The sequence below is a fragment of the Benincasa hispida genome, chromosome 9 (assembly GCF_027475165.1).
Source record: "Benincasa hispida cultivar pf3 chromosome 9, pf3_genome.v1.1, whole genome shotgun sequence".
Lineage (NCBI taxonomy): Eukaryota > Viridiplantae > Streptophyta > Magnoliopsida > Cucurbitales > Cucurbitaceae > Benincasa > Benincasa hispida.
The window spans coordinates 38,758,796-38,772,191 of record NC_143486.1 but is presented as its reverse complement, the minus strand read 5'-3'; positions in this window follow the sequence as shown (position 1 = coordinate 38,772,191).

Below are 13,396 nucleotides of genomic sequence, written 5' to 3'. Positions count from 1 at the left end.
TAAGAGAATTACACACATTTACTTACTCGATATGAGCAGTGACTTCCACCTTGTGAGATTGTTTACAACTTATTTGGTCAAACTTATTGAATTGACTACAAGGATCATTCTCCCTCGTGAAAATCAAAGGACAAATCTTCACATAAAAGAGCTCATAACTCACCAAAGATAAATATTGAGTCACATATGATTATCAAGTGAAATATTAATCTTCTCCTTTAACAAAATTATAAAGAGATTAAATCTCTCGTAGTCAAATCTTATACAAACTAAATATACTATACCCTCGCTCACATAGCTCTACTTGAATGATTTGAATAAAATAATTTATTACACTTATAGAATGAGTCATAATGTGTTATTAGGATAAAAGGCAGAAAACCTTATCCATATACTATCAATGTTGTTTGATCATGCAACAAAATAGGAAAACAGGAATTGATGATGAAAACGGATAATGGTATGCTTCGTCGTTTAGTTGCAAAGAAATTTAATGCTATGTGCAAAGTTAAGTCTTTAAGAATCAATTATGTTTGCTTAGTGTGTGACTATTTAAATGCTTGCCTATGATCACTCATTGAGTCAAGTAGCTATAACCAACTGCCAAAATGGGTAGTAGTTGTGGATCTCACTAAGCAAAATAAGAAGTATTTCTAGAGATAGAAACAACCTTATGCTCAACGCAACATCATTCATGCATCATAGAGATATGATAAATGTGGCTGGCCGCCGAGAGGTGCGTGATGAATGAATGTTGTGAGCGTGGATTATCCTTGAAGCTAAGCTTAGGAACTAGGCGTAGACTTCACCCAAACCTTGCTTCTCCATACATTTTTTTTACACACGTTAAAGCTGCTATCTATCTAAGTTTTCTCAGAATTAAACTTGAAGTGTTCATTGCTTGTTTAGATAATTCCACTGCATAGTTTCTTTAATAGCATGATTTTTGACTCTACTACAATTATTTTAGTCCTTATCGCATACATGTTACTTTCCAAACATTCGTAGTTACAAATCCTTGAGTTCGACCTCGGCTCACACCGAGAAACTTGTAGTTTGTTTATACTTGGCAAACTATAAGAAAACTTGTGATCAGTGCATAATTAACTAGAATTCGATGTATAGTAAGTTCAATGCATAGTCATTCTAGCATATTTCATGTTAATTGCATCGAAAGCAACAAGTTTTTGGCACCATTACTCAGGATTTGTCAATTATTAAGTGTCTGATCTTGTGTTTTTGTAGGCACCCTCTTGATTTTAGGTGTATTTCTGGCTTGAGTGACAAAGCGGATAATAGTATATTGAGTATGGGTACTGAGCCTAAATTCAATATTGACCCTGAAATTGAACGAACCTTTTGTTGTTGAGCAAGACAGAACATAAACAGAAGAAGAAAGAATGTGGCTAACAATCAGAACAACAACTAGCCTGGGGGAAATGGAGTACATGGGCACGAATAACAGAACCCTATCATGCTGGTCATTGACTGCAACATTCTAATGCGGAATTATGCAGCCCTGAACCTGTATGATTTCTTGTCTGGTATCATGTGGCCAACCATTGACGGGAATGTGAGATTTAAGATAAAACCAGTCATGCTACAAATGATCCAAACCGAAGGCTAGTTTGGAGGGGTGCTTGAAGAAGATCCTCATGCCCATCTGACTAGTTTTTCTGGAATTGTGCAACACTTTTTCTATCCTCGGGCTGACGCCATAGGGGATCCAACTTTCACTCTGTCCTTACACTCTTTGAGATGAGGCCAAACAATGAGCCTATTCCTTAGAACCTAATGAGATCGTGTCCTAGGACCAGTTGGTCGAGAAATTTATGATGAAATTCTTTCCACCAGTCATCAACGCAAGGAGACGACGGGACATCGTTACTTTTGAACAAGGAGATTCAGAGACTTTGAGTGTTTTCTGGCCAGGTTTAAGCGTCTTGTTTGTAACTTTCCACAAACTGGCATCCCTAATTGAGTACTAATGGAGCCCTTTTATAACGGGTTAAATAGAGCCTCAGAAGCAGTGGCCGATGCATCAGCAACAAGCGAACTTAGATCGAATGTACAAAGAGGCGAAGGGAATTTTAGATCAGATAGCTAGGAATACTTAAGAATGGGTGGATGATGGATATGAGAACATAAACTATGATAAACAAAAAATGGAAGGTGCGCTAGTCAAGAAAGATGCGTAAGCTCATTAGCAACACAGATGACGAAAATCACCTCCCTCTTAAAAAAAATGGCCATTAACCAGAGTGCGCTGAGCACAAATGCTGCTCCTCTTAATACGATGAATCAGGTTGTGACTGTAAGTTGCATATAATACAGGGGACCTCACTCCCTTGAAGCATGCCTACAAGATCCTCAAGCTGTATTTCCAATTTAGAACAACCGCTTTAGCAAAACATATAATCAGGGTTGAAGGAATCATCCCAACTTCTCTTGGGAAGGCAATGAGTAGTAGCATGAGCAACAAAGCGCATCTTAGCAGCAAGCACATAGAGGAAATCCTCTTAGATTCAATCAACACAATCAAGGCCATCAGCATGCCCAAAATCGTCCCCACCACAACCATGGTCGAGCTCCAATGCATCTTCATCATTAGAATCACTTTTAAAAGAATATATCCAGAAGAATGATGTGTTAATCCAATCCCAAGCATCCTCAATCCAAAATCTCGAGTTCAGGTGGGGCAGATTGCAAATGAAAAAATAGACAACTTGACACCCTACCAAGTAGCACAGAACCTCCTCCCGTAATGACAAAGAGTAGTGTCAAGCTGTGACATTGCGTAGTGGAAGGACTGATAGGATGTAGAAACATGCAACGGAAGCAATCAGAATCAATAAGCACTCTAATTACATTTAATTTGAGTTCTAAAATGCATGCAAAACATAATTTCCAGAAGAGTGTTTCAAGAACATCGTACCTTTGTTGAATTCCTCCAATTCCAAGCTGTTCCTCATGAACTTTCAGCTTCAAATCTTCAGCGAACTACCAAGAGATCTACTATACTATTTTCAGCCTTGAATTTGAGTGGTGGAACTCACAATTGAAGTGAATTGTGCAGGGAAATGGAGTAGGTTTTAGAGAAGATGAATAATTCTCCAGAAATCTCAATTTTCAGCAGCTCTCCTCTTTTCAATTTGAAAAATCAATTTTTTTTTTTTATCTCAATTCTTCATGCAAGCATCGAAGAGAAGAGTCAATGCCACATCCAATTGAACAAAGGAAGTGGGCTAAGTGTGTATCTTGGAATCTATCCACCTCATACTTCAAAAAATATGAGATTATTCCACTATGGCTTCCAATTTCCAATTTCCATTTTTTCATTTCCAATTTTAATTAATTCAAAATTAAAAATCAAAGACTCAATTTTTGAAAATGAATAAAATGAAAATTAATTTGATTTTAATTAATTAATAAATAATAATTTAATATCAAATATTAAATTGATCACACACCTAATTTTGAACATGAATCATATTCAAGTAATTAATATTTAAATCAATTTTTAAATATTATAAACTCTCCAATTTCATTTAATTTCGATAAGTTAAACGTTAATTATATCGAATATAATTATACAAACCCTAATTTGAAATTGAACAATTCAAATTCAAACCCTAATTTACAATTTGAATACTTCAAATTCACTCAATTTACTAATTCAAGGTGTTCATGTTTTACGAGCTAGTAAAGGGACCTTATGGACATACATTGAGCTCCAACGATTTGATATTAATTGGCTAAAACTTTTTAGACCGAATTAATCAATATTCGTTAACTACCGAGTCACACCACTATAGCTCGATAGTTACACTCTCCTCACTGGTGATATATTTGTGTTCACTTGATTTAACAATAATTAATAAGTCGACCCTTCACAGGTTGTTTGTAATAACTGCTGGGTCAAATGCTGTTTTACCCCCAAAAACATCTTGCTCTTTAAGTTTCATTGATCCTCTAATGAACAATTAGTTTGTGATCCAATCATTAAATCGGATCCCTCTCTGGCCAATGAGAGGGTAGAGCCTCTTGTTCAAGACCTGGATTCAACACTTAAGCGAAACTTCCTCCTATCCCTAAATCAAGTAGACGTGAATTCCATCTTGTACCCTATGTCCCCAGCTATCTACTCGGTCTTACCTCTGAAATGGAAGGCTCATTGAGTCTGGCTCTTGAGCCAACCCTCACATATGTAAATCTATGGATATTCCTAAATAAACAGGAGTTCATAGTTAACTCAGGATTAAGATCGAGTTACCTAGGTCATCTAAGCGAAATAATCAGTCTTAAACAATAAACAATGTTATAAAGTAAGAGTGACTTATTTATTGGTCTGATTTATGAAAATTCATTGCATAGGATGCCCCCACTCCTCATGTCAATACATGAACAAATTAGGATCACTTCGTTTGTAGCACCTTTCAACAAATTGTAACAACTACAGAGTGGGCCATATCTGATAGTATTACTAGAATAAGACACTAACCTTATTCGTATACTATAGACTATTTTGGCTATTTACTCGAACTTGATCCATCTTTATGTCTCCACATAAAGTTCAAATATTCATATAATAGCCATGGATCTTAGTTTATTGGATTTAGTATTTATAAGTACAATTTATAAATTCAATAACAACTTTATTGAATAAATGTTGGATAACATCTTTATTGATAATATAAAATGTTTAACTCTACAAATTGCGAGTTTTAGGACATACAACTCAATAAGGATGACAACCAATTTGATAGCAGATCCACGAAACTCCAAACAAGTAAAATCACTAGCTCTAGATAGACCATAAACTGAAATCCCTAAACCACAATCCACTCCAATGATATCAAATCAATAAAAAATTTTCCTAGCAAAACTTTTAAACCCTCTGATAAATCTTCACCAAATTCAAACCCTAATGGCAGAGAAACCTCATCATCACCACGACCAGACTTCTCATTGCAAGACTCTGATACGATGAAAGATAAAAACAAAGCAAGCAAACTCTTGCATGTGCCACCTCTATTTCCAAACAGATTGAAAAAGAATGATGATAGGCAATAATTCAAAAGGTTTCTAGATGTACTGAAATAGCTTCACATAAATATCCCTCTAGTAGAAGTCCTTAAACAAATGCCAAACTACATAAAGTTTCTAAAGGATATCTTAGCTAAAAAGCGAAGGTTGGGGGAATTCGAGACCATTGCGCTAACTCATGAGTGCAACATATTATTAAAAAACAATATCTCGGCCAAAGTGAAAGATCTAGAAAGGTTTACCCTACCTTTCTCTATTGGTGGAAAGGAGGTCAGCCATGCGTTATGTGATCTGAGCACAAGCATCAATTTTATGCCATTATCTATTTTAAAAAAGTTGGGCATTGGTGAGACTTGACCTACCACTGTCGCCCTACAACTAGCTGACAGATCCATAACATATCCATAACATATCCTGAAGGGAAGATAGAATATGTACTTGTGCAGTTTGACAAGTTCATTTTCCCAACTGACTTCATCATTCTGGACTATGAGGCTGATATTGAGATCCCTATCATCCTTGGGTGCCCATTCCTGTCAATCGGGCATGCGCTAATTGATGTACAGAAAGGCAAGCTGACCATGAGAGTTGATGATCAAGAGGTTAAGTTCAATGTGTTCAAAATATTGTAGTATCTGGACGAATTGGAAACCAGTCAGCGCATTGATGATTTGGGCGCAAGTTTGTGGGATGTGTTTGAAGGAGTTGAGAGAAAAAGAAGAAATTGAATTGGAAATGGAAGAAGTCCACGCTGTGACCAAGTTTGACCCGATCTTTGATTCAATAAACTTTGAAGAAAGAGAAGTAGCGAAATAAAACCGTCATTAGAAGAGCTCTCTCTTTTGGAGCTAAAGACCTTACTTGCGCACCTTAAGTACGCATGTCTGTCGACAATGACACCTTATCTGTCATTATCTCCACCACATTAAGCAGAGACGATGAGGTGGCTCTATTGCAGGCATTGAGAAAGTATACTAAAGCCATTGGATGGACTTTAGCAGAAATTTGGGGGATCAGCCCCTCTTATTGTATGGATAAAATCAGGCTGGAAGGAAGGGAAAGGGGGCTTTTTTGAAAGGCAACATAGGCTCAATCCAGCTATGCACGAAGTGGTCAATAAAGAGAATAAAGTGGCTCGACATAGGGGTCATTTATCCAATATTTGATAGCAGCTGGGTGAGCCCAGTGCAGTACGTGCCAAATAAGGACGGTATGACAATCATTGCTAATAGTAAAACCGAACAGATGCCTACAAGAGCTATCATCGGGTGGTGAATATGCATGGACTACTGTAAGCTTAATTAGGCGACCAAGAAAGATCATTTTTCTTTGCCCTTTATTGATCAAGTGTTGGATAGGTTAGCAAAAAATGAGCTCTTATGCTTTTTGGATGGGTACTTCGAGTACAATCAGATAGCAATAATGCCTGAGGATTAGGAGAAGATAATGTTCACTTGCCCCTTTGGTACCTTCGCCTTTTGATACATGCCCTTCGGGCTTTGTAAAATGCTAGGGACTTTCTAACTATGCATGATGACCATATTCTCAGATTTTTTGAAATAGTTAGTGGAGGTTTTTATGGACAACTTCTCCATTTTTGGTAATTCATACAACGTCTGCCTAGAATCCTGTGTGTCCTAGAAAGCTTCTCAAGGTCTTAACATTCATGGGCACTGGTAACTTGGCGATCCCATCAATCTTCGCCTGATCTACTTCAAGTCTTGCCTTGGAAACTTTATGTCCCAACACAAAGCCTTAAGTGACCATGAAATGACACTTTTTCTAGTTAAGGACAAGGTTGGTTTCCTTGCATCGTTTTAGCACTTTTTCCAAATTTAGGAGATTCATTAGAGGTTTTTCCCAGATTTCCTGAACCTTTAGTGCACTCCTTGCAGTAGATTGACATTACAATTTTGATGATGCTTGCACCCAGTCATTTTAAACACTTAGGGATGCTCTTATTTCCGCGCCCATTTTGGTGGCACCGAATTATTCGCAACCTTTTAAGTTCATGTTCGACGCAAGAAACTATGCGGTGGGAGTTGTATTAGGTTAGCGCAAAGAAAGAATCCTTCATTCTATCTTTTACGCCAGTAAAATTTTTAATGATGCCCAAGAAAACTGCACGACCATAGAGAAAAAGATGCTAGCTGTGATATTTGCGATAGACAAATTCAGACCGTATCTAGTGGGATCTAAGATCAAAATACCACCAACTTAGCTCCTGATTATCCCGAGCAAGTTTAAAAAGTAGAAATATGCATTCAATCAAGCAAAATGGGAATTTGTTTATTGTGACTTTTCAAATCAACTTATTCAAATTGTTCACATGCTTAATTGTCTTTATACAAAAATTTGATTATCATCTCTTTTATCAATAATCAAGGAAGTAATGATACAAACATCTATTTAGAAATTTAAAATTTTGCTAACGAAGAGTTGAAACTTATTTTTGAAGATAAAAGGTCTTTTTTCTTGCAACGTCATAAAAGAAAAGACTACAAAGTTTTAGCTTTATTTTAAGGCCGAAACTAGTGGAAAGGTGACATCTAACTCTCAATTTCTCTTTGCGCTACATTAGTCCAGTTATCGATCTAAGATATACCTAAATTGCATTGGAGAGAGGCAATTCTAAGGCAAGGATGCCTTTTATAAATTCACACACAAAAATCTTAATTGGCATTTCTTTTACATAGAGGGATAGCTTTCACACTCACATTGCCAGGAACCTATCACTTTTTTCTCGCGAGCCCTAACAAGACACAATGGAGGTAGCTCTTTTCACCTTTATCCATGTACACACACACGTTAGTGAAAGTCATATTATTTTGCAAGCTTGCTTAATTAACATTTTTTTTAGTGCTAGCAGCTTTCTTCCCTTTTTTTTTATAAGGCCCTATTTTATCCTCTTTGTCTAGACTTGCTACTCTAACAAGATGATTGTTCTAGACCAAAAGTTGTCCTATTGGGGTGACAAAGAAAATTAAGTAGACATGACATTTCTAAAAGTTTTAAGATTCTAAATAAATCTAAATGCTAAGTATTCAATTTTTTATGAAATTAAAAGGAAAAGAATTTTTCTTTTGAAAAATGGTTTTAAAAAAATTGTTTGATAATGTTAAGAGGTCTAAAATTTTGCTTGTGTCTTTACTTAAAAGAGTGCATCATCAAAATTTCATTGATAAGAATGGAATGATTGTGTAAAAATAAAATAATGCATGAAACAAAATGAATGTGATTCTTTTATTGTGTGTTTTCATGCATTTATTCATTTGAAGCAAAATGAATAAAGAATCAAAGAATAATCTTTGGAGCATTAAAAATTCAATGGTTATGTTCTCAGAGAATCAAAAGCTATCAAAATGTATCGGAGCCTCAAATATATCAAGATATGTCAAATCATAGTTACAAAATCTAATTAGTTAATTAACTAGCTAACTCGAGCTCAGATGCTCAAGGGTTCTAGACATGCATTATTGTATACCATAGAGCAAAAAAAATTAGTAAGACTCATTTTTCCAAACTAAAGATTTAATCAAAGAATGTAAAAAAACATGCAATGTTTCCCACCCCCAATTTAAAGATTTAACATTGTCCTCAATGTTTAAAATATGCAGATATGTTCAAGGACAAAAAAGTAACGGATGTAGAGAGAAACTTCCCTGGTTTTTGGAATTGATCATTATTTGCTTGAGAGAGAATTTCGTGTTTTTGTTTTGTTTTTCCTTTTTCTTGAGTTTACCTGAAAAGAAAAAGAAAAAGAAAAATTTTCTTTATTAACAAAATATGCTAAAAAATGCAAAAATAAGAAAAAGAGAAGAAAAAATTGAAAAAGAAGAAAAAAATGAAAATGAAAAGAAAGAAAAAATTTGTCTTGTTTTGAAAATTTATAGCATCGTTTACTCGATGCTGGTGAAGAGGGAGATCAAATGTATGAGGGATTAGTCAAACGCAAATCCAATTGAACTTGGTTTACGTGCCCTTCGTTGTATACTGCTTGGAGCTAAGTAGGTGTCGTTAATTCTACCTAACCCGAAACAAACAATATTTGTAATGGTCGAATAACAACCTAAACTAACTCGTAGTTAAAGTGGAAGTGAGAGGTTGATCCACAAGAAAATGTTATTTAATCATTTCCTTAACCAAACTTAACTATGAAAGCTATAAAACGGGGCTTTTTGATTAAGACAAGAAACATACTAAAAATCAAAAGATAAAGGACAATTGTAAACAAATTTAGAACAATCTTGCTTCTAATCCAAGTTTGATGTTCAATGTAATTATTATCATTGAATTCTACAAATTTAATTCACAATCGGATTAAGCTTGCAACGACCCATTTAACTAGATTAAACTAGTCTCTACAAGGGTGGACAACTAGCATAACCCTAGTCAAGAAAGCATCCTAATCAACAATTAAGGTAGGATAGCCCTAACCCTAATCAATCTATATGCTTCTACCTCTATTCGGTTTGATAGCAACCATATAGAAGAGAAAACACGCACACTCAATTAACCAATTTTTCCTCAAATCTAGCAATTAGTACATCCTAGGAAAACCATTGAACACACAATTACTATTGCCTCTTGGAGATCTTGGCTAGACATTCTATCAAACACATTAAAAGAAACGTATCCAATCATGAGTGAATATGACAAAACCAAGCATCTAGGCTAAACATGTTCAAGATATAGATCATTCAACATGCTTTAAGAACTAAAACGGATTCAAGAATGCTCAATTCAGATTGTTAATGATAGAGACAAATAGAAAACTCAAAAGAATTTGCAAGAACTCTTGAAATAAAAACAAGATTGAATTACTTCACAAATCCATAGAAAAATTCATGAAGAACGACAAGTTATTGATTACAATTCAAAAAGAAATCAAAATCTAAACTAAGTAGAAAATAAAATTACCATAGAGACTAATTGATATAGAGAGAAATTCCAGCCTCCATTGAAATCGTGCTTCCCCTTTCAGCAAAAATGAAAGAAAAACTATTTATACTTGCGGGGTAGTGTCGTGATGCTGAGGTTAGCATTGCAATGTTAAATCGAAAAAAAAACCAAGAAGCATTATGCTTGAGACATGACATTGACGCTTGATGCTGCGTTGCTCAAGGCACGCATGGGATGAATCACGTTAAAATCCGGAGCGTTGCAATGCTATGGGGAGCATTACAACCCTACCCTGTTTTGCAGCAGAAGTGAATGTTCTGTTTCAAGCATTGCTCAACGCTTCTTATAGGGTCGTGATGCTGAAACTCGACAACCTTACTCGATACTCGATGCTTGGTGGTACTCGATGCTACTTGATGGTTTTTTGGTATTTACTCAATGGCATTTACTCGATAGCATTTACTTGATGGTACTCAATGGTACTCGTTGGTACTCGATTACTCGATGAAATTTTGGTAATTTTCTGATTCTCTTCAATTTTTTGATTTTCTTGGTCATTTTTTTTTTTTTTTTTTAATCTTTTTGGCCTAATTTTCTCGGAATGACTCTTAAAAGCCTCGGGACCGTTTTACCTACAAAACTAGCAGTAAAAGCAAATATTTAACACGATTGTGGGGGAATTAACATAGAAAATATATATCCTTTAAAAACCTAACAAAACACCCCAACTTAACTCTTGGTTGTCCCAAGCAAGCCTAAACTATAAATATTCATACATTCAAGCAGAAACATGAATATCAATTTTGCATTCATTCAAAGAAGTCATTAAAAAATGTTAATATGTTCATGTTGTTTACTAAAAAATTTGATTCATATCTCTCTTTTCAACAATCAAGCAAATGAATGATACAAATGGGCATTTAAACCTTAAAAATTTTTCTAACAAAGAATTGAAGCCTATTTTTGAAAAGAAAACATTTTTTTTTCTTGTAAAGACATAAAAGAAAAGACTACTCAGTTTTAGTTTATTTAAAGGCTAAAACTAGTAGAAAAGCTATATCCAACTCTCAATTCCTCTTCATCCTATACTGGTTCGGTTATCGGTCTATGATATACCTAACTTACATTGGAGAGAGGTTATTCTAAGACAAGAGTGCCTTTTTTTTAGACTCACACACACAAAATGTAATTGACTTTTCTTTTACTTAGAGGGATAACTTTCACACTCGCACCGTTGGGAATCTATCACTCTTTTCTTGCGGGCCCTAATAGAAACACGATGAAGGTAGCTCTTTTTACCTCTACCCATGCGCACACACACACGTTAGTGAAGGTTATATTAAATTTGCAAATTTGCTTTATTTTTTTTGTGCTAGCAATTTTTTTATATACTAGGCCCTTTTTATTTCACTATGTCTAGACTTGCCTTTAAAATGAGATAGTTTACCGTAGACAAAAATTTGTCCTATCGAGGTAACAAAGAAAATTAAGTGGATATGACATTACTAAATTCTGAAGGGGAAGGAAGAAGAATGAAGGTTAACTTCAGCCTCCAATTTAGCCCCCAAAAGTTAGCATATTTTGACCTAAAGATGAAGAGAGGTATTTATAGAAATCATCGTAGTGTTGCAATGCTAGCGTTGTGCAAACCTCGGAGCGTTGCAATGTTGCAGGTAGCATTGTAGCACTGCATATCCTGCCTTCTAGTGTCAGGCTTGCGTTGCAACTATGTGACAGTGGCATTTTTATAATTTATGTTCTTTTGAAGCTTAGATGCTCAAATCACCTCCAAATTTCTTCAAATTAACTCCTTTCAGCTCCAAATCGCCAATTCTACCTTTTGATTGATTGGTACCTACAAAATAGGAAAATAAACACATAAGATCCAATAACGAGCCCAAATTAAGCTAGAAATAATAGCTCTTTTTGGGAGTTATCAAACCTTATAGCCCATTAGGGTAATGAGTTTTTTTGACACAAGCCTCCACCTTCTATCTAACTTCTCTCTAAAATTCTCTACCCTTTTCCTCCTCAAATGTTCTTGGAGACCACTCTTCAAAGTTCTTTGGAATCCTAGAGAATAGGAAAGTAACTTTGTTGGTGGTGTCCTTCTTCATTGGAGATGTTCGACGTCGTTGATAACGATGGAAGAGGAAAGCTAGAAAAATCAATAAATGTGAGTTTTGATTTCCTCTCTTCTTCCTCTTTTCTAGCATACTTATAGTTGTTTGAATGTTTATCCTACAAATTCATGTTTTATTTTACTATTTTTATTTTCGTAAAAACGAATGTCTAAATGCATAGCATTCACACGTTTCCACGGGAATTTGATTCGTTCACTTACAAGGTCGAGAAGCTATTTCATGGAAATCTACAAAGAAGACATGCATAGTAAGGTCCACCATGGTCCTTCCTTTGGGCCATCTAGGTATGGACTTGATGAGGAATTGTAAAATCTTCATAGCTCAGTTTTTGATTGGTTTATCTTTGACAAACTCAATGAAGTTTGTCCTTGTACGGACTAGATGTTGAAATGTTTATAGCTCGATTTTTGAGTGGTTTGTCTCCGATCGACGTGATAAAGCAATTTATGTGATTGTGAAGGTACGTCCACGTTCTCTAGAAAAGTTTAAAGGCCTTTTCCTAGAGATTTCACATTGACTCGAGGTTTATATACATGACCATAAATACCGTGCATTGTATTGCAGAATCAAGGAAATTTAAAGAGTAAAATGTGTTGTGGGGTCTCAACCATAGTTATTGGAAGTTCAAGAAGTAACTCACTCTCTCTAATAAAGTTGTTACCTTACTTCACTGTGCATCAATTCAAATTGTTGGATATTATGATGGTTAAGTTTGTTCTCCTTACCTAAATTTATTCTCCTATCTTTGCTCAGAAACAATTTTTAATTTTTTTTCTTTGTTGTTTTGTTATTTGCTATACCAATCATTCATGGAGGATTGTTGAGAATGACTTTGACCAACGCCTATGGCAAAAGCAAATGTGGGAAAGGAAGGGATTTTGTCCCACCTTGAAAAATTAAGCATTGCCAAGATAACATAAATATAAAGGCATGCAAGGGAACTTCCAAATTGTGGTTGTGGTGGAAATATGATCTTTTCCCACACGCGTGCATCGTCACTGCCGCTGTCATTCGTCGGGTCACCTGAGTGGGTCAACGAGCAGGGGGGGTTCGGGTAACCGCACAAAAAAGAACTAACTTTATATTACCCTTCCATTTAAAAATGTGATTGTTTGTGTTCCTTTGGGATCATCAGAGGTTTGGGTTCCTTCAGGTTCACCAGAGGTTGTATTTCTTTGGGTTCACTAGATTTCATGAGAACATCTCACCTATGGTAGAACGAGTTTAATTGTTCACTTAGATGACCATCTCAGTTCAATTTAGCACTCCAATTTAGGTCCACTAATTTTTGACATTTAGTTGCA